Source organism: Rutidosis leptorrhynchoides, chromosome 5 (genome assembly GCF_046630445.1).
Source record: "Rutidosis leptorrhynchoides isolate AG116_Rl617_1_P2 chromosome 5, CSIRO_AGI_Rlap_v1, whole genome shotgun sequence".
Lineage (NCBI taxonomy): Eukaryota > Viridiplantae > Streptophyta > Magnoliopsida > Asterales > Asteraceae > Rutidosis > Rutidosis leptorrhynchoides.
In genome coordinates, this window is record NC_092337.1 from 416,391,033 (window position 1) to 416,411,761 (window position 20,729).

Consider the following 20,729-nt stretch of genomic DNA (forward strand, 5'->3'; position numbering starts at 1 on the left):
GGATCAACATGAAGCTTAACCCGCTCAAATGTAGTTTTGGGGAAGAGGAAGGCAAGTTTCTAAGTCATGTGGTGACGGCGCGTGGAATCAACGCGAATCCCAAAAAGATTGAAGCCATTGACAGTTTACCATCTCCGAAGACAAAGAAGGATGTGCAGAGTCTAAATGAGAAGCTCGCTGAAATGTCCCGTTCTTATTGATTAAAAACGTTCCATATTAATTGATTTCGTTGCGAGGTTTTGACCTCTATATGAGACGTTTTTCAAAGACTGCATTCATTTTTAAAACAAACCATAACCTTTATTTCATAGATAAAAGTTTTAAAAAGCTTTACGTAGATTATCAAATAATGATAATCTAAAATATCCTGTTTACACACGACCATTACATAATGGTTTACAATACAAATATGTTACAACAAAATAAGTTTCTTGAATGCAGTTTTTACACAATATCATACAAGCATGGACTCCAAATCTCGTCCTTATTTAAGTATGTGACAGCGGAAGCTCTTAATAATCACCTGAGAATAAACATGCTTAAAACGTCAACAAAAATGTTGGTGAGTTATAGGTTTAACCTATATATATCAAATCATAATAATAGACCACAAGATTTCATATTTCAATACACATCCCATACATAGAGATAAAAATCATTCATATGGTGAACACCTGGTAACCGACATTAACAAGATGCATATATAAGAATATCCCCATCATTCCGGGACACCCTTCGGATATGATATAAATTTCGAAGTACTAAAGCATCCGGTACTTTGGATGGGGTTTGTTAGGCCCAATAGATCTATCTTTAGGATTCGCGTCAATTAGGGTGTCTGTTCCCTAATTCTTAGATTACCAGACTTAATAAAAAGGGGCATATTCGATTTCGATAATTCAACCATAGAATGTAGTTTCACGTACTTGTGTCTATTTTGTAAATCATTTATAAAACCTGCATGTATTCTCATCCCAAAAATATTAGATTTTAAAAGTGGGACTATAACTCACTTTCACAGATTTTTATTTCGTCGGGAAGTAAGACTTGGCCACTGGTTGATTCACGAACCTATAACAATATATACATATATATCAAAGTATGTTCAAAATATATTTACAACACTTTTTATATATTTTGATGTTTTAAGTTTATTAAGTCAGCTGTCCTCGTTAGTAACCTACAACTAGTTGTCCACAGTTAGATGTACAGAAATAAATCGATAAATATTATCTTGAATCAATCCACGACACAGTGTATACGTATCTCAGTATTGATCACAACTCAAACTATATATATTTTGGAATCAACCTCAACCCTGTATAGCTAACTCCAACATTCACATATAGAGTGTCTATGGTTGTTCCGAAATATATATAGATGTGTCGACATGATAGGTCGAAACATTGTATACGTGTCTATGGTATCTCAAGATTACATAATATATAATACAAGTTAATTAAGTTATGGTTGGAATAGATTTGTTACCAATTTTCACGTAGCTAAAATGAGAAAAAATTATCCAATCTTGTTTTACCCATAACTTCTTCATTTTAAATCCGTTTTGAGTGAATCAAATTGATATGGTTTCATATTGAACTCTATTTTATGAATCTAAACAGAAAAAGTATAGGTTTATAGTCGGAAAAATAAGTTACAAGTCGTTTTTGTAAAGGTAGTCATTTCAGTCGAAAGAACGACGTCTAGATGACCATTTTAGAAAACATACTTCCACTTTGAGTTTAACCATAATTTTTGGATATAGTTTCATGTTCATAATAAAAATCATTTTCCCATAATAACAACTTTTAAATCAAAGTTTATCATAGTTTTTAATTAACTAACCCAAAACAGCCCGCGGTGTTACTACGACGGTGTAAATCCGGTTTTACGGTGTTTTTCGTGTTTCCAGGTTTTAAATCATTAAGTTAGCATATCATATAGATATAGAACATGTGTTTAGTTGATTTTAAAAGTCAAGTTAGAAGGATTAACTTTTATTTGCGAACAAGTTTAGAATTAACTAAACTATGTTCTAGTGATTACAAGTTTAAACCTTCGAATAAGATAGCTTTATATGTATGAATCGAATGATGTTATGAACATCATTACTACCTTAAGTTCCTTGGATAAACCTACTGGAAAAGAGAAAAGTGGATCTAGCTTCAATGGATCCTTGGATGGCTCGAAGTTCTTGAAGCAGAATCATGACACGAAAACAAGTTCAAGTAAGATCATCACTTGAAATAAGATTGTTATAGTTATAGAAATTGAACCAAAGTTTGAATATGATTATTACCTTGTATTATAATGATAACCTACTGTAAGAAACAAAGATTTCTTGAGGTTGGATGATCACCTTACAAGATTGGAAGTGAGCTAGCAAACTTGAAAGTATTCTTGATTTTATGTAACTAGAAATTGTAGAATTTATGAAGAACACTTAGAACTTGAAGATAGAACTTGAGAGAGATCAATTAGATGAAAAAAATTGAAGAATGAAAGTGTTTGTAGGTGTTTTTGGTCGTTGGTGTATGGATTAGATATAAAGGATATGTAATTTTGTTTTCATGTAAATAAGTCATGAATGATTACTCATATTTTTGTAATTTTATGAGATATTTCATGCTAGTTGCCAAATGATGGTTCCCACATGTGTTAGGTGACTCACATGGGCAGCTAAGAGCTGATCATTGGAGTGTATATACCAATAGTACATACATCTAAAAGCTGTGTATTGTACGAGTACGAATACGGGTGCATACGAGTAGAATTGTTGATGAAACTGAACGAGGATGTAATTGTAAGCATTTTTGTTAAGTAGAAGTATTTTGATAAGTGTATTTAAGTCTTTCAAAAGTGTATAAATACATATTAAAACACTACATGTATATACATTTTAACTGAGTCGTTAAGTCATCGTTAGTCGTTACATGTAAGTGTTGTTTTGAAACCTTTAGGTTAACGATCTTGTTAAATGTTGTTAACCCAATGTTTATAATATCAAATGAGATTTTAAATTATTATATTATCATGATATTATCATGTATGAATATCTCTTAATATGATATATATACATTAAATGTATTTACAACGATAATCGTTACATATATGTCTCGTTTAAAAATCATTAAGTTAGTAGTCTTGTTTTTACATATGTAGTTCATTGTTAATATATTTAATGATATGTTTACTTATCATAGTATTATGTTAACTATATATATATCCATATATATGTCATCATATAGTTTTTACAAGTTTTAACGTTCGTGAATCACCGGTCAACTTGGGTGGTCAATTGTCTATATGAAACATATTTCAATTAATCAAGTCTTAACAAGTTTGATTGCTTAACATGTTGGAAACATTTAATCATGTAAATATCAATCTCAATTAATATATATAAACATGGAAAAGTTCGGGTCACTACAGTACCTACCCGTTAAATAAATTTCGTCCCGAAATTTTAAGCTGTTGAAGGTGTTGACGAATCTTCTGGAAATAGATGCGGGTATTTCTTCTTCATCTGATCTTCACGCTCCAGTGAACTCGGGTCCTCTACGAGCATTCCATTGAACCTTAACAATTGGTATCTTGTTTTGCTTAAGTCTTTTAACCTCACGGTCCATTATTTCGACGGGTTCTTCGATGAATTGAAGTTTTTCGTTGATTTGGATTTCATCTAACGGAATAGTGAGATCTTATTTAGAAAAACATTTCTTCAAATTCGAGACGTGGAATGTGTTATGTACAGCCGCGAGTTGTTGAGGTAACTCAAGTCGGTAAGCTACTGGTCCGACACGATCAATAATCTTGAATGGTCCAATATACCTTGGATTTAATTTCCCTCGTTTACCAAATCGAACAACGCCTTTCCAAGGTGCAACTTTAAGCATGACCATCTATCCAATTTCAAATTCTATATCTTTTCTTTTAATGCCAGCGTAGCTCTTTTGTCGACTTTGGGCGGTTTTCAACCGTTGTTGAATTTGGATGATCTTCTCGGTAGTTTCTTGTATAATCTCCGGACCCGTAATCTGTCTATCCCCCACTTCACTCCAACAAATTGGAGACCTGCACTTTCTACCATAAAGTGCTTCAAACGGCGCCATCTCAATGCTTGAATGGTAGCTGTTGTTGTAGGAAAATTCTGCTAACGGTAGATGTCGATCCCAACTGTTTCCGAAATCAATAACACATGCTCGTAGCATGTCTTCAAGCGTTTGTATCGTCCTTTCGCTCTGCCCATCAGTTTGTGGATGATAGACAGTACTCATGTCTAGACGAGTTCCTAATGCTTGCTGTAATGTCTGCCAGAATCTTGAAATAAATCTGCCATCCCTATCAGAGATAATAGAGATTGGTATTCCATGTCTGGAGACAATTTCCTTCAAATACAGTCGTACTAACTTCTCCATCTTGTCATCTTCTCTTATTGGCAGGAAGTGTGCTGATTTGGTGAGACGATCAACTATTACCCAAATAGTATCAAAACCACTTGCAGTCCTTGGCAATTTAGTGATGAAATCCATGGTAATGTTTTCCCATTTCCATTCCGGGATTTTGGGTTGTTGAAGTAGACCTGATGGTTTCTGATGCTCAGCTTTGACCTTAGAACACGTCAAACATTCTCCTACGTATTTAGCAACATCGGCTTTCATACCCGGCCACCAAAAATGTTTCTTGAGATCCTTGTACATCTTTCCCGTTCCAGGATGTATTGAGTATCTGGTTTTATGAGCTTCTCTAAGTACCATTTCTCTCATATCTCCAAATTTTGGTACCCAAATCCTTTCAGCCATATACCGGGTTCCGTCTTCCCGAATGTTAAGATGCTTCTCCGATCCTTTGGGTATTTCATCCTTTAAATTTCCCTCTTTTAAAACTCCTTGTTGCCCCTCCTTTATTTGATTAGTAAGGTTATTATGAATCATTATATTCATAGATTTTACTCGAATGGGTTCTCTGTCCTTCCTGCTCAAGGCATCGGCTACCACATTTGCCTTCCCCGGGTGGTAACGAATCTCAAAGTCGTAATCATTCAACAATTCAATCCACCTACGCTGCATCATATTCAGTTGTTTCTGATTAAATATGTAACATCCCGCATTTTTCCGTTAAATTATTTTAACGCCCGTCTTTTTCTTTTTAAATAATACCCTTCGTATCTAGATTCGTATCCTTTGTTATGTAACATTTTAAATATTCTCGTTGTTGGAAGATAACGTCTCCCGTACTCTCGTGTAATTTAAAATAATTCGTTTGGTTAATTCACGCACCCGCACCCGAACTAGAGGGACCATTTTTGCCAAGTGATCAAAGGTGTGACTAGGTCAACTAGTCAACACCCTTTCTCATCCATTCATTCATTTCCATTTTCATTTCCATTTTCCTTTAACACTTTCAACTTTTCTTTCAATTTTCATCATCAAGATTCATCATCCATTCATGATCTAGCAAGCTTCAATCAAAACAAAATACATATTTGGAATCCTCTCTTCATCCTCTTCAATTTGATACCAACTTCATCTCTTTTGGGTAACTTTCTAAAATCACTAATTTTATGTGTTCTTGAGATTTTTGAGTTATAAAGTTGTTAATTAGTGTCTATGGCTCATTGTGATGTCGTGTATGTAATTTGTATGCTCGATCTTGATGTTTTGGTGTAACTAGCTTGAAAATGAAAAGTGTATGCTTAATCCTTGATTTTGGATGATCAAATGTTGTTAGATTGTTAAAGTGCATGTTTTAAAAGTGTTACTAGTATCACTAGCTTCGTTTTGATGTGTAGGTTGATTTGTAAAACTTCATAAACTTGATTAGTGATTTTGGTGATTTTGGATTAGGGTTGATAAGCTTTATATGAACTTTTGGTGCATCAAATGCTATGAATTGTTGTTGATAAGTGTTTAGTTGCAATGTGTGTTTGATTACCTTCGAAACGGCATATCATACATGTAAATTGGTTGCCCGAATCATGAAATGCGTTTTTAGAACTTGAAACTTTGATTATGAACGTTTAATGCGGTTTTGGGTTGTTGTAAGTGTTGAATTGCTTGATGAAATGTGTCTAGGTGTTTTCCTCGTCAAATTACCTTTCCGATGATATAAGATACATGTTCTAATTGTTTACGGTTTGAGTTTTGCGTTTGTTTGAAAATTGACCAAGTCTTGAACAAGTGAAACAGGCCTGGGACCAGGCCACGGCCATTGTCGCGGCGCGACAGGCCTGGCCGCGGCGCGGCATAAGCCGTGCCCAGCTTCTGTCTCCAATGTCCGTTTCACGTGAAATGTTTGCCATGTTTTAGACTTCCAATTCGCATGCAACTTGTTCTAACATGCTTATATATGAATAACTAGCATAGAAAATTTGTCCGAGACCCGACCCGAACATGTTGACTTTTTCGTTGACTTTGACCCGACCAAGTTTGACTTTTTGTCAAACTTAATCAATTAATTATGCAATCTTCCTAACATGCTTTTATACTTGTATCTTGCATGAAACTTGACAGTTTGCTTCACATGCTACATAATCGAGTCGTGTCGAGCCATAGGACTAATTGAACAACTTTGACCCTTCGTGACTACCGTTATTGATACAACCTATTTGTTTAGGTCGAGACTAGCGTTGTTCTTTACGCACGTTACTTGTTGAAGTACTTATTTACTCTTGCAATCAAAGGTGAGATCATAGTCCCACTTTTACTCTTTTTGAACTTATATTTGGGATGAGAAAACATAAACGATTCTTTTGAACTAAGTGAACACAAGAACGGGAAAACAAACATTCTACATACGAGTTTAGAACAAAATCCTCAATTCGATTATCATTAGTTACACTTGCCGGGTGTAAGCGAGAACTTATGTTATATGGCCATATGGGTTGACAACCCTCATCCTTGACGGTTCGCTACCGTCTACGGATGAAATATATTTTCGAGAATCAGTGTTTGTTCTAGCACTAAGTGATGGGGTATACAATGGAAGGAATGTTAAGCTTTGATAATTGGGTGCTCGTGAAACAAACTTTTGGAATGTATTACTATTATTTCATTGATGCAAATCTTGTGGTTCACTTGTACTTACTTACTTAAACCTATGATTTCACCAACGTTTTCATTGACAGATTTCTATGTTTTTCTCAGGTCTTGCACGATATGTGAAACATGCTTCCGCTTACTATTTGATACTTGCATCCGATGTCGAGTATACATGCATTTCATGGAGCGTCTTTTGACCTTACTTTAAACCGTGTCGCCTAGATTTCAATCGTATCTATAACGTTGTAACTTAACTTTTGGTTGAACAATTCTTGTAAACTTTGAAACAATCTTTATTTTGAAATGAAGGCGACATATTTTTGGTCAAACGTTATCTTAAAGACTTATAATCAGGTAATGGGACCCACGTAGCCGACGCCGTCACTTGACGATTTGTCGGGGTCGCTACAGGTGGTATCAGAGCCTTGGTTGTAGGGATTTAGAGTTCATTTGTGTCCACCCCGAGTCATAGGGTACATAGGTGAATCTAGACTACAACCGGCATATAGACTGAAGTAGGAATTACTTGACTATTTGTGCATTTATACTCGAACTCTTCTATCATATCTGACTCGTATTCGATCTTGATCTTACGTTGATAAATTTTGTTGATGCGCCACCTTGACTTTATGAAGTAATGTTAAATGCACATGAGAATCAGGGTAATATAATTTCCGGGATTATATTACGGTGATTCACATGGACGTTCCGACATTATGACATAAAAGAATTTAAGGCGAGTCAAGGAAAATTTTCTCTCTATCCTTATTCCATGCCACGGTTAGTATTGTTGAAAATACTAACCAACGATATTCTTGTCTCATGAAGGAACAATGGCTCACCAAGGTCAACACAATACTCCTCTCGAAACTCTGGAACAAGCTCTTCAACGAATGATAACCACCGCCGTGGGTACGGCCGTGGCCGATCACTTTTCTAACAACAACAATCATGGAGCCGGTAATTCAATCGAGGGTTGCTCCTACAAGAACTTCATGAAGTACAATCCTCCCACTTTCGATGGAACCGGGGGACCGGTTACTCTTACCCGATGGTTTGAACAAATGGAGACCGTTTTTAACACAAGCGGTTGTCGAGACCAAGATAAGGTCAAGTTTTCCACCCTCACTCTTACCGGTATCGCTCTCTCATGGTGGAACACGTATGTACAATCAGTGGGTATCGATGAAGCCCTTACACTCTCTTGGACCGAATTAAGAGAAAGAATGATCACCGAATACTTCCCGCGCGATGAGACTCGATGGCTCGAGCAAGGGCTAAGGAATTTAAGAACGGTCGGGAATGACCTCGGAGCTTATAATCAACGGTTTACCGAACTAGTCTCAATGTGTCCAAATCTCATGACTCCCGAATTCCTAAGAGTCGAACTTTACATGGATGGCCTCCCTAAGAGAATTCAACACGGGGTAAGGGCATCCCAACCCACTAACCTACAAGAGGCTTTAACAAAGGCCCACCAAACTTTAGAAACGGTAAATGAAATGGAAGCACCGGTACGAATGGTCGAGAACCACCCGGGTAACAACAAAAGAAAATGGGAAGCCTCGCAACCAAGCAACCACAACAATAGCAACATCTCCAAGAAGCCTTTCACCCCCGGCGGCAAGAAGGGGTATGCCGGAACCCTACCTCACTGTAACAAGTGTCGCAAACATCATTTTGGTGAATGTGGCAAACCATTTTGCGTCAAGTGTCAAAGAAGTGGCCATGTGGCCCATGTCTGTAAGGGTACCGTTACCGTCGCTCGAAGGGTGCCCAACGCACACAGGACGGGTGCATGCTTTGAGTGTGGCCAACTGGGTCATTTTAGGAATGTGTGCCCAAAGAAGAAATCAACCCCAACGCACGCCATTGAACTTTCAACATCGACACCTAGGATGCCCGGAACGACGATGGACTAGTAACGGGTACGTTTCTTCACAACAAACCGTATACTTCATACTTATTCGATTTCATTACCGTTAGACGTTTTATAACCAAGTCTTTGACTCGTGCTCTTTGCACTCCACTTTTTCCCTAGACACTACTTAGGCAATTTAAGTGACCAACGGAATATATTGTGTGCCTATAAATTTTATCAGAGGATATACGTTAAGAATTATGACTTGACACCTATAGAACTAAGGAGCTCAAAACCTATCCGTTAAGGAGAAAATTTTTTTTCTTCTCTTTCTTTCCTACAATTATGTATGGATTTTTGTGAACTAAATAATTTTCGGTTGGAAACCGATACCCACTTCCTCGTATCCATGACCTCATGATTATTTGCGTAAAACTCGTGTGTATTCCAAATCGACCTCCGTTCCGGTTATCATCAATTGGGGGTTAGGGGAGACGATGTCTCCTGAGTCTTTTCCGAACTCGCAACGTTAGTTGTAAATCTCTCTTAGTACCATTCGATTTATCCAAGGCTCGTCCGTATCCATAAACCTCCTAAACCACGTATGCAAACTTATCTAGACAAATCTGTTATCGTATTTATAGATGACATCTTAACTTATTTAAGTAAAGAAGGAAAACGAACAACATCACCATCTTACGCTCGAACTTTTGAGAAAAGAGCAACTCTATACCAAATTCTCCGAGTGAGAATTTCTGTTGAACGAAGTCCAATTTTCTAGACCATGAGGTTAATGGTCAAGGCATTACAATCAATCTCGAAATCAAGCCACATGTAATCAGGAAACTCTACCAACTCGGACTTGTATTCGTAAAAAAAAAAAAAAAAAAAAAAAAAAAAAAAAAAAAAAAAAAATCTTAGATCTCGTCTGTTATTACCAAAGATTCATTTCTGACTTTTCTCGTGTTACCCGACTTTTAAACTCGTTAACTTACTAAGGGAAAACTTTAAACCTCTCCGTGTTCGAACCTTGAGCGTGATTCTTCACACCAACATTTCTAGCTAAATTCGTACAACACCAGATGGGACTCAAATATGGAAATATTTCTAGTTGGACGCCGAAAGGCATACTCCCTCGACTCGAAATCAACGGAACGGAAATTCGTTATTTTGCACGAAGAATTCGAATACTAAATTATGGATCCGATCAATGTTCTCGTCATCACGTACCACACTACATACCTCTGTTATTTCACCGTTACCGTCTGATATTACTGGAAATTAAGATAACACACAATCCAACGATACTTCACTTTTCTTTGACTTAACGCCCTTGTGTTTCTGATAATCGGTCAACTATTATTCAACCCCGAACTATACAACTACGTGTACTACCTCGTTTCTCTTTCAGACTTCAACTTTTGACAACTAGAGGCACGTTATGGCAACCTCGAGATGTAAACTCATCCTATTCTAAGTCCTCATTTCACTACTATCTTTACAGTTCGCAATTCCGTTTAAAGAAACTCCTTGTAACATTTCCCAATGGATAGAGAAACTCTTCATATTACATTAGTATTCGCCACGAGGGTGGATAGCCCTAACGAACACTTACGAACCCTAACTATCTTGTTCAAGCACATCTTAAAGAGATTCTATTTCAACACGGTGTATCTTTGTCAATTATCCCGTATCGAAATACTCGCTTCACTTCCAGAAATCTTGGAGACCCGCTTAGACATGAGTACCGCGTACCACCCACAAACCGACGAACCGAGAAAACGAACGATTTATGTCTTGGAAAGACATGTCACAAACTCGTATTGTCACCTTTAGTAGATCACTCTTACAACAGTGGTTACCACTCGTGTGTTCACACGCACTTTCCGAAACCCCATATGACCGCTAATGTCATACCCCTGTTCATTTAACCAAAGCATCAACCACCGAAATCTGAACTCCATCAAGAAACAACAATTGAGATCGTTCAAGTCCGAGAAGGGCTCGAGGCAACCCATTGTCGCCAGAAGAGTTATACCAAACTTAGATGAAAACCTCACAAAATCCCTGTGTATAACAGTGTAATATTGAGAAACCGCACCTTGGAAGGGTGTAATTCATTTTGGGAAAATCGAGAAAAGGATATATCCGCAATATTGAACTTTATGAAACCTTGGGGCGTATTGGAACCGCTTCCTACCGTTTAGAACTTCCGACTCAATTAAGTTTCCGTTTACCCTACATTTCGTGTAACAAACTTAGAAACGTGTCCTGCGGAACAGGAACGTGCAATCCTTCTAGATGCACCAACTATTGATGACAAACTCCTCCTCATAGGAAAAACCGGCTGAACTTGTGGATCGTAAAACCAAACCCAAATACAACGTAAAACCCTGACTATCCAACTCATGAGAACACTCAAGGACGTACTTTCACTTATTCATTGCATGGACAACGTAAAGTCTCGAGTAAGAGATATCGACTACTACTTCCAACTAAATTTCGGGACGAAATTTCTTTTGAGGTGTGGATAATGTAACATCCCGCATTTTTCCGTTAAATTATTTTAACGCCCGTCTTTTTCTTTTTAAATAATACCCTTCGTATCTAGATTCGTATCCTTTGTTATGTAACATTTTAAATATTCTCGTTGTTGGAAGATAACGTCTCCCGTACTCTCGTGTAATTTAAAATAATTCGTTTGGTTAATTCACGCACCCGCACCCGAACTAGAGGGACCATTTTTGCCAAGTGATCAAAGGTGTGACTAGGTCAACTAGTCAACACCCTTTCTCATCCATTCATTCATTTCCATTTTCATTTCCATTTTCCTTTAACACTTTCAACTTTTCTTTCAATTTTCATCATCAAGATTCATCATCCATTCATGATCTAGCAAGCTTCAATCAAAACAAAATACATATTTGGAATCCTCTCTTCATCCTCTTCAATTTGATACCAACTTCATCTCTTTTGGGTAACTTTCTAAAATCACTAATTTTATGTGTTCTTGAGATTTTTGAGTTATAAAGTTGTTAATTAGTGTCTATGGCTCATTGTGATGTCGTGTATGTAATTTGTATGCTCGATCTTGATGTTTTGGTGTAACTAGCTTGAAAATGAAAAGTGTATGCTTAATCCTTGATTTTGGATGATCAAATGTTGTTAGATTGTTAAAGTGCATGTTTTAAAAGTGTTACTAGTATCACTAGCTTCGTTTTGATGTGTAGGTTGATTTGTAAAACTTCATAAACTTGATTAGTGATTTTGGTGATTTTGGATTAGGGTTGATAAGCTTTATATGAACTTTTGGTGCATCAAATGCTATGAATTGTTGTTGATAAGTGTTTAGTTGCAATGTGTGTTTGATTACCTTCGAAACGGCATATCATACATGTAAATTGGTTGCCCGAATCATGAAATGCGTTTTTAGAACTTGAAACTTTGATTATGAACGTTTAATGCGGTTTTGGGTTGTTGTAAGTGTTGAATTGCTTGATGAAATGTGTCTAGGTGTTTTCCTCGTCAAATTACCTTTCCGATGATATAAGATACATGTTCTAATTGTTTACGGTTTGAGTTTTGCGTTTGTTTGAAAATTGACCAAGTCTTGAACAAGTGAAACAGGCCTGGGACCAGGCCACGGCCATTGTCGCGGCGCGACAGGCCTGGCCGCGGCGCGGCATAAGCCGTGCCCAGCTTCTGTCTCCAATGTCCGTTTCACGTGAAATGTTTGCCATGTTTTAGACTTCCAATTCGCATGCAACTTGTTCTAACATGCTTATATATGAATAACTAGCATAGAAAATTTGTCCGAGACCCGACCCGAACATGTTGACTTTTTCGTTGACTTTGACCCGACCAAGTTTGACTTTTTGTCAAACTTAATCAATTAATTATGCAATCTTCCTAACATGCTTTTATACTTGTATCTTGCATGAAACTTGACAGTTTGCTTCACATGCTACATAATCGAGTCGTGTCGAGCCATAGGATTAATTGAACAACTTTGACCCTTCGTGACTACCGTTATTGATACAACCTATTTGTTTAGGTCGAGACTAGCGTTGTTCTTTACGCACGTTACTTGTTGAAGTACTTATTTACTCTTGCAATCAAAGGTGAGATCATAGTCCCACTTTTACTCTTTTTGAACTTATATTTGGGATGAGAAAACATAAACGATTCTTTTGAACTAAGTGAACACAAGAACGGGAAAACAAACATTCTACATACGAGTTTAGAACAAAATCCTCAATTCGATTATCATTAGTTACACTTGCCGGGTGTAAGCGAGAACTTATGTTATATGGCCATATGGGTTGACAACCCTCATCCTTGACGGTTCGCTACCGTCTACGGATGAAATATATTTTCGAGAATCAGTGTTTGTTCTAGCACTAAGTGATGGGGTATACAATGGAAGGAATGTTAAGCTTTGATAATTGGGTGCTCGTGAAACAAACTTTTGGAATGTATTACTATTATTTCATTGATGCAAATCTTGTGGTTCACTTGTACTTACTTACTTAAACCTATGATTTCACCAACGTTTTCATTGACAGATTTCTATGTTTTTCTCAGGTCTTGCACGATATGTGAAACATGCTTCCGCTTACTATTTGATACTTGCATCCGATGTCGAGTATACATGCATTTCATGGAGCGTCTTTTGACCTTACTTTAAACCGTGTCGCCTAGATTTCAATCGTATCTATAACGTTGTAACTTAACTTTTGGTTGAACAATTCTTGTAAACTTTGAAACAATCTTTATTTTGAAATGAAGGCGACATATTTTTGGTCAAACGTTATCTTAAAGACTTATAATCAGGTAATGGGACCCACGTAGCCGACGCCGTCACTTGACGATTTGTCGGGGTCGCTACAGGTGGTATCAGAGCCTTGGTTGTAGGGATTTAGAGTTCATTTGTGTCCACCCCGAGTCATAGGGTACATAGGTGAATCTAGACTACAACCGGCATATAGACTGAAGTAGGAATTACTTGACTATTTGTGCATTTATACTCGAACTCTTCTATCATATCTGACTCGTATTCGATCTTGATCTTACGTTGATAAATTTTGTTGATGCGCCACCTTGACTTTATGAAGTAATGTTAAATGCACATGAGAATCAGGGTAATATAATTTCCGGGATTATATTACGGTGATTCACATGGACGTTCCGACATTATGACATAAAAGAATTTAAGGCGAGTCAAGGAAAATTTTCTCTCTATCCTTATTCCATGCCACGGTTAGTATTGTTGAAAATACTAACCAACGATATTCTTGTCTCATGAAGGAACAATGGCTCACCAAGGTCAACACAATACTCCTCTCGAAACTCTGGAACAAGCTCTTCAACGAATGATAACCACCGCCGTGGGTACGGCCGTGGCCGATCACTTTTCTAACAACAACAATCATGGAGCCGGTAATTCAATCGAGGGTTGCTCCTACAAGAACTTCATGAAGTACAATCCTCCCACTTTCGATGGAACCGGGGGACCGGTTACTCTTACCCGATGGTTTGAACAAATGGAGACCGTTTTTAACACAAGCGGTTGTCGAGACCAAGATAAGGTCAAGTTTTCCACCCTCACTCTTACCGGTATCGCTCTCTCATGGTGGAACACGTATGTACAATCAGTGGGTATCGATGAAGCCCTTACACTCTCTTGGACCGAATTAAGAGAAAGAATGATCACCGAATACTTCCCGCGCGATGAGACTCGATGGCTCGAGCAAGGGCTAAGGAATTTAAGAACGGTCGGGAATGACCTCGGAGCTTATAATCAACGGTTTACCGAACTAGTCTCAATGTGTCCAAATCTCATGACTCCCGAATTCCTAAGAGTCGAACTTTACATGGATGGCCTCCCTAAGAGAATTCAACACGGGGTAAGGGCATCCCAACCCACTAACCTACAAGAGGCTTTAACAAAGGCCCACCAAACTTTAGAAACGGTAAATGAAATGGAAGCACCGGTACGAATGGTCGAGAACCACCCGGGTAACAACAAAAGAAAATGGGAAGCCTCGCAACCAAGCAACCACAACAATAGCAACATCTCCAAGAAGCCTTTCACCCCCGGCGGCAAGAAGGGGTATGCCGGAACCCTACCTCACTGTAACAAGTGTCGCAAACATCATTTTGGTGAATGTGGCAAACCATTTTGCGTCAAGTGTCAAAGAAGTGGCCATGTGGCCCATGTCTGTAAGGGTACCGTTACCGTCGCTCGAAGGGTGCCCAACGCACACAGGACGGGTGCATGCTTTGAGTGTGGCCAACTGGGTCATTTTAGGAATGTGTGCCCAAAGAAGAAATCAACCCCAACGCACGCCATTGAACTTTCAACATCGACACCTAGGATGCCCGGAACGACGATGGACTAGTAACGGGTACGTTTCTTCACAACAAACCGTATACTTCATACTTATTCGATTTCATTACCGTTAGACGTTTTATAACCAAGTCTTTGACTCGTGCTCTTTGCACTCCACTTTTTCCCTAGACACTACTTAGGCAATTTAAGTGACCAACGGAATATATTGTGTGCCTATAAATTTTATCAGAGGATATACGTTAAGAATTATGACTTGACACCTATAGAACTAAGGAGCTCAAAACCTATCCGTTAAGGAGAAAATTTTTTTTCTTCTCTTTCTTTCCTACAATTATGTATGGATTTTTGTGAACTAAATAATTTTCGGTTGGAAACCGATACCCACTTCCTCGTATCCATGACCTCATGATTATTTGCGTAAAACTCGTGTGTATTCCAAATCGACCTCCGTTCCGGTTATCATCAATTGGGGGTTAGGGGAGACGATGTCTCCTGAGTCTTTTCCGAACTCGCAACGTTAGTTGTAAATCTCTCTTAGTACCATTCGATTTATCCAAGGCTCGTCCGTATCCATAAACCTCCTAAACCACGTATGCAAACTTATCTAGACAAATCTGTTATCGTATTTATAGATGACATCTTAACTTATTTAAGTAAAGAAGGAAAACGAACAACATCACCATCTTACGCTCGAACTTTTGAGAAAAGAGCAACTCTATACCAAATTCTCCGAGTGAGAATTTCTGTTGAACGAAGTCCAATTTTCTAGACCATGAGGTTAATGGTCAAGGCATTACAATCAATCTCGAAATCAAGCCACATGTAATCAGGAAACTCTACCAACTCGGACTTGTATTCGTAAAAAAAAAAAAAAAAAAAAAAAAAAAAAAAAAAAAAAAAAAAAATCTTAGATCTCGTCTGTTATTACCAAAGATTCATTTCTGACTTTTCTCGTGTTACCCGACTTTTAAACTCGTTAACTTACTAAGGGAAAACTTTAAACCTCTCCGTGTTCGAACCTTGAGCGTGATTCTTCACACCAACATTTCTAGCTAAATTCGTACAACACCAGATGGGACTCAAATATGGAAATATTTCTAGTTGGACGCCGAAAGGCATACTCCCTCGACTCGAAATCAACGGAACGGAAATTCGTTATTTTGCACGAAGAATTCGAATACTAAATTATGGATCCGATCAATGTTCTCGTCATCACGTACCACACTACATACCTCTGTTATTTCACCGTTACCGTCTGATATTACTGGAAATTAAGATAACACACAATCCAACGATACTTCACTTTTCTTTGACTTAACGCCCTTGTGTTTCTGATAATCGGTCAACTATTATTCAACCCCGAACTATACAACTACGTGTACTACCTCGTTTCTCTTTCAGACTTCAACTTTTGACAACTAGAGGCACGTTATGGCAACCTCGAGATGTAAACTCATCCTATTCTAAGTCCTCATTTCACTACTATCTTTACAGTTCGCAATTCCGTTTAAAGAAACTCCTTGTAACATTTCCCAATGGATAGAGAAACTCTTCATATTACATTAGTATTCGCCACGAGGGTGGATAGCCCTAACGAACACTTACGAACCCTAACTATCTTGTTCAAGCACATCTTAAAGAGATTCTATTTCAACACGGTGTATCTTTGTCAATTATCCCGTATCGAAATACTCGCTTCACTTCCAGAAATCTTGGAGACCCGCTTAGACATGAGTACCGCGTACCACCCACAAACCGACGAACCGAGAAAACGAACGATTTATGTCTTGGAAAGACATGTCACAAACTCGTATTGTCACCTTTAGTAGATCACTCTTACAACAGTGGTTACCACTCGTGTGTTCACACGCACTTTCCGAAACCCCATATGACCGCTAATGTCATACCCCTGTTCATTTAACCAAAGCATCAACCACCGAAATCTGAACTCCATCAAGAAACAACAATTGAGATCGTTCAAGTCCGAGAAGGGCTCGAGGCAACCCATTGTCGCCAGAAGAGTTATACCAAACTTAGATGAAAACCTCACAAAATCCCTGTGTATAACAGTGTAATATTGAGAAACCGCACCTTGGAAGGGTGTAATTCATTTTGGGAAAATCGAGAAAAGGATATATCCGCAATATTGAACTTTATGAAACCTTGGGGCGTATTGGAACCGCTTCCTACCGTTTAGAACTTCCGACTCAATTAAGTTTCCGTTTACCCTACATTTCGTGTAACAAACTTAGAAACGTGTCCTGCGGAACAGGAACGTGCAATCCTTCTAGATGCACCAACTATTGATGACAAACTCCTCCTCATAGGAAAAACCGGCTGAACTTGTGGATCGTAAAACCAAACCCAAATACAACGTAAAACCCTGACTATCCAACTCATGAGAACACTCAAGGACGTACTTTCACTTATTCATTGCATGGACAACGTAAAGTCTCGAGTAAGAGATATCGACTACTACTTCCAACTAAATTTCGGGACGAAATTTCTTTTGAGGTGTGGATAATGTAACATCCCGCATTTTTCCGTTAAATTATTTTAACGCCCGTCTTTTTCTTTTTAAATAATACCCTTCGTATCTAGATTCGTATCCTTTGTTATGTAACATTTTAAATATTCTCGTTGTTGGAAGATAACGTCTCCCGTACTCTCGTGTAATTTAAAATAATTCGTTTGGTTAATTCACGCACCCGCACCCGAACTAGAGGGACCATTTTTGCCAAGTGATCAAAGGTGTGACTAGGTCAACTAGTCAACACCCTTTCTCATCCATTCATTCATTTCCATTTTCATTTCCATTTTCCTTTAACACTTTCAACTTTTCTTTCAATTTTCATCATCAAGATTCATCATCCATTCATGATCTAGCAAGCTTCAATCAAAACAAAATACATATTTGGAATCCTCTCTTCATCCTCTTCAATTTGATACCAACTTCATCTCTTTTGGGTAACTTTCTAAAATCACTAATTTTATGTGTTCTTGAGATTTTTGAGTTATAAAGTTGTTAATTAGTGTCTATGGCTCATTGTGATGTCGTGTATGTAATTTGTATGCTCGATCTTGATGTTTTGGTGTAACTAGCTTGAAAATGAAAAGTGTATGCTTAATCCTTGATTTTGGATGATCAAATGTTGTTAGATTGTTAAAGTGCATGTTTTAAAAGTGTTACTAGTATCACTAGCTTCGTTTTGATGTGTAGGTTGATTTGTAAAACTTCATAAACTTGATTAGTGATTTTGGTGATTTTGGATTAGGGTTGATAAGCTTTATATGAACTTTTGGTGCATCAAATGCTATGAATTGTTGTTGATAAGTGTTTAGTTGCAATGTGTGTTTGATTACCTTCGAAACGGCATATCATACATGTAAATTGGTTGCCCGAATCATGAAATGCGTTTTTAGAACTTGAAACTTTGATTATGAACGTTTAATGCGGTTTTGGGTTGTTGTAAGTGTTGAATTGCTTGATGAAATGTGTCTAGGTGTTTTCCTCGTCAAATTACCTTTCCGATGATATAAGATACATGTTCTAATTGTTTACGGTTTGAGTTTTGCGTTTGTTTGAAAATTGACCAAGTCTTGAACAAGTGAAACAGGCCTGGGACCAGGCCACGGCCATTGTCGCGGCGCGACAGGCCTGGCCGCGGCGCGGCATAAGCCGTGCCCAGCTTCTGTCTCCAATGTCCGTTTCACGTGAAATGTTTGCCATGTTTTAGACTTCCAATTCGCATGCAACTTGTTCTAACATGCTTATATATGAATAACTAGCATAGAAAATTTGTCCGAGACCCGACCCGAACATGTTGACTTTTTCGTTGACTTTGACCCGACCAAGTTTGACTTTTTGTCAAACTTAATCAATTAATTATGCAATCTTCCTAACATGCTTTTATACTTGTATCTTGCATGAAACTTGACAGTTTGCTTCACATGCTACATAATCGAGTCGTGTCGAGCCATAGGACTAATTGAACAACTTTGACCCTTCGTGACTACCGTTATTGATACAACCTATTTGTTTAGGTCGAGACTAGCGTTGTTCTTTACGCACGTTACTTGTTGAAGTACTTATTTACTCTTGCAATCAAAGGTGAGATCATAGTCCCACTTTTACTCTTTTTGAACTTATATTTGGGATGAGAAAACATAAACGATTCTTTTGAACTAAGTGAACACAAGAACGGGAAAACAAACATTCTACATACGAGTTTAGAACAAAATCCTCAATTCGATTATCATTAGTTACACTTGCCGGGTGTAAGCGAGAACTTATGTTATATGGCCATATGGGTTGACAACCCTCATCCTTGACGGTTCGCTACCGTCTACGGATGAAATATATTTTCGAGAATCAGTGTTTGTTCTAGCACTAAGTGATGGGGTATACAATGGAAGGAATGTTAAGCTTTGATAATTGGGTGCTCGTGAAACAAACTTTTGGAATGTATTACTATTATTTCATTGATGCAAATCTTGTGGTTCACTTGTACTTACTTACTTAAACCTATGATTTCACCAACGTTTTCGTTGACAGATTTCTATGTTTTTCTCAGGTCTTGCACGATATGTGAAACATGCTTCCGCTTACTATTTGATACTTGCATCCGATGTCGAGTATACATGCATTTCATGGAGCGTCTTTTGACCTTACTTTAAACCGTGTCGCCTAGATTTCAATCGTATCTATAACGTTGTAACTTAACTTTTGGTTGAACAATTCTTGTAAACTTTGAAACAATCTTTATTTTGAAATGAAGGCGACATATTTTTGGTCAAACGTTATCTTAAAGACTTATAATCAGGTAATGGGACCCACGTAGCCGACGCCGTCACTTGACGATTTGTCGGGGTCGCTACAAAATATGTGTTGAAGACTTTTGTGGTCGGTATATATAATACTTTTAACCCCATATAAGTAGTGCCTCCAAGTCTTTAATGCAAAAACAACCGCGCCTAATTCCAAATCATGCGTCGTATAATTTTGTTCATGAATCTTCAATTGTCTAGACGCATAAGCAATCACCTTCGTTCGTTGCATTAATACACAACCGAGACCTTGCTTTGATGCGTCACAATAAATCACAAAATCATCATTCCCTTCAGGCAATGACAATATAGGTGCCGTAGTTAGCTTTTTCTTCAATAACTGAAACGCTTTCTCTTGTTCATCATTCCATTCAAATTTCTTCCCTTTATGTGTTAATGCAGTCAAGGGTTTTACTATTCTGGAAAAGTCTTGGATGAACTTTCTGTAGTAACCAGCTAGTCCTAAAAACTGGCGTATGTGTTTCGGAGTTTTCGGGGTTTCCCACTTTTCAACAGTTTCTATCTTTGCCGGATCCACCTTAATACCTTCTTTGTTCACTATGTGACCGAGGAATTGAACTTCTTCCAACCAAAATGCACACTTTGAAAACTTAGCGTACAATTCTTCCTTCCTCAATACTTCTAACAC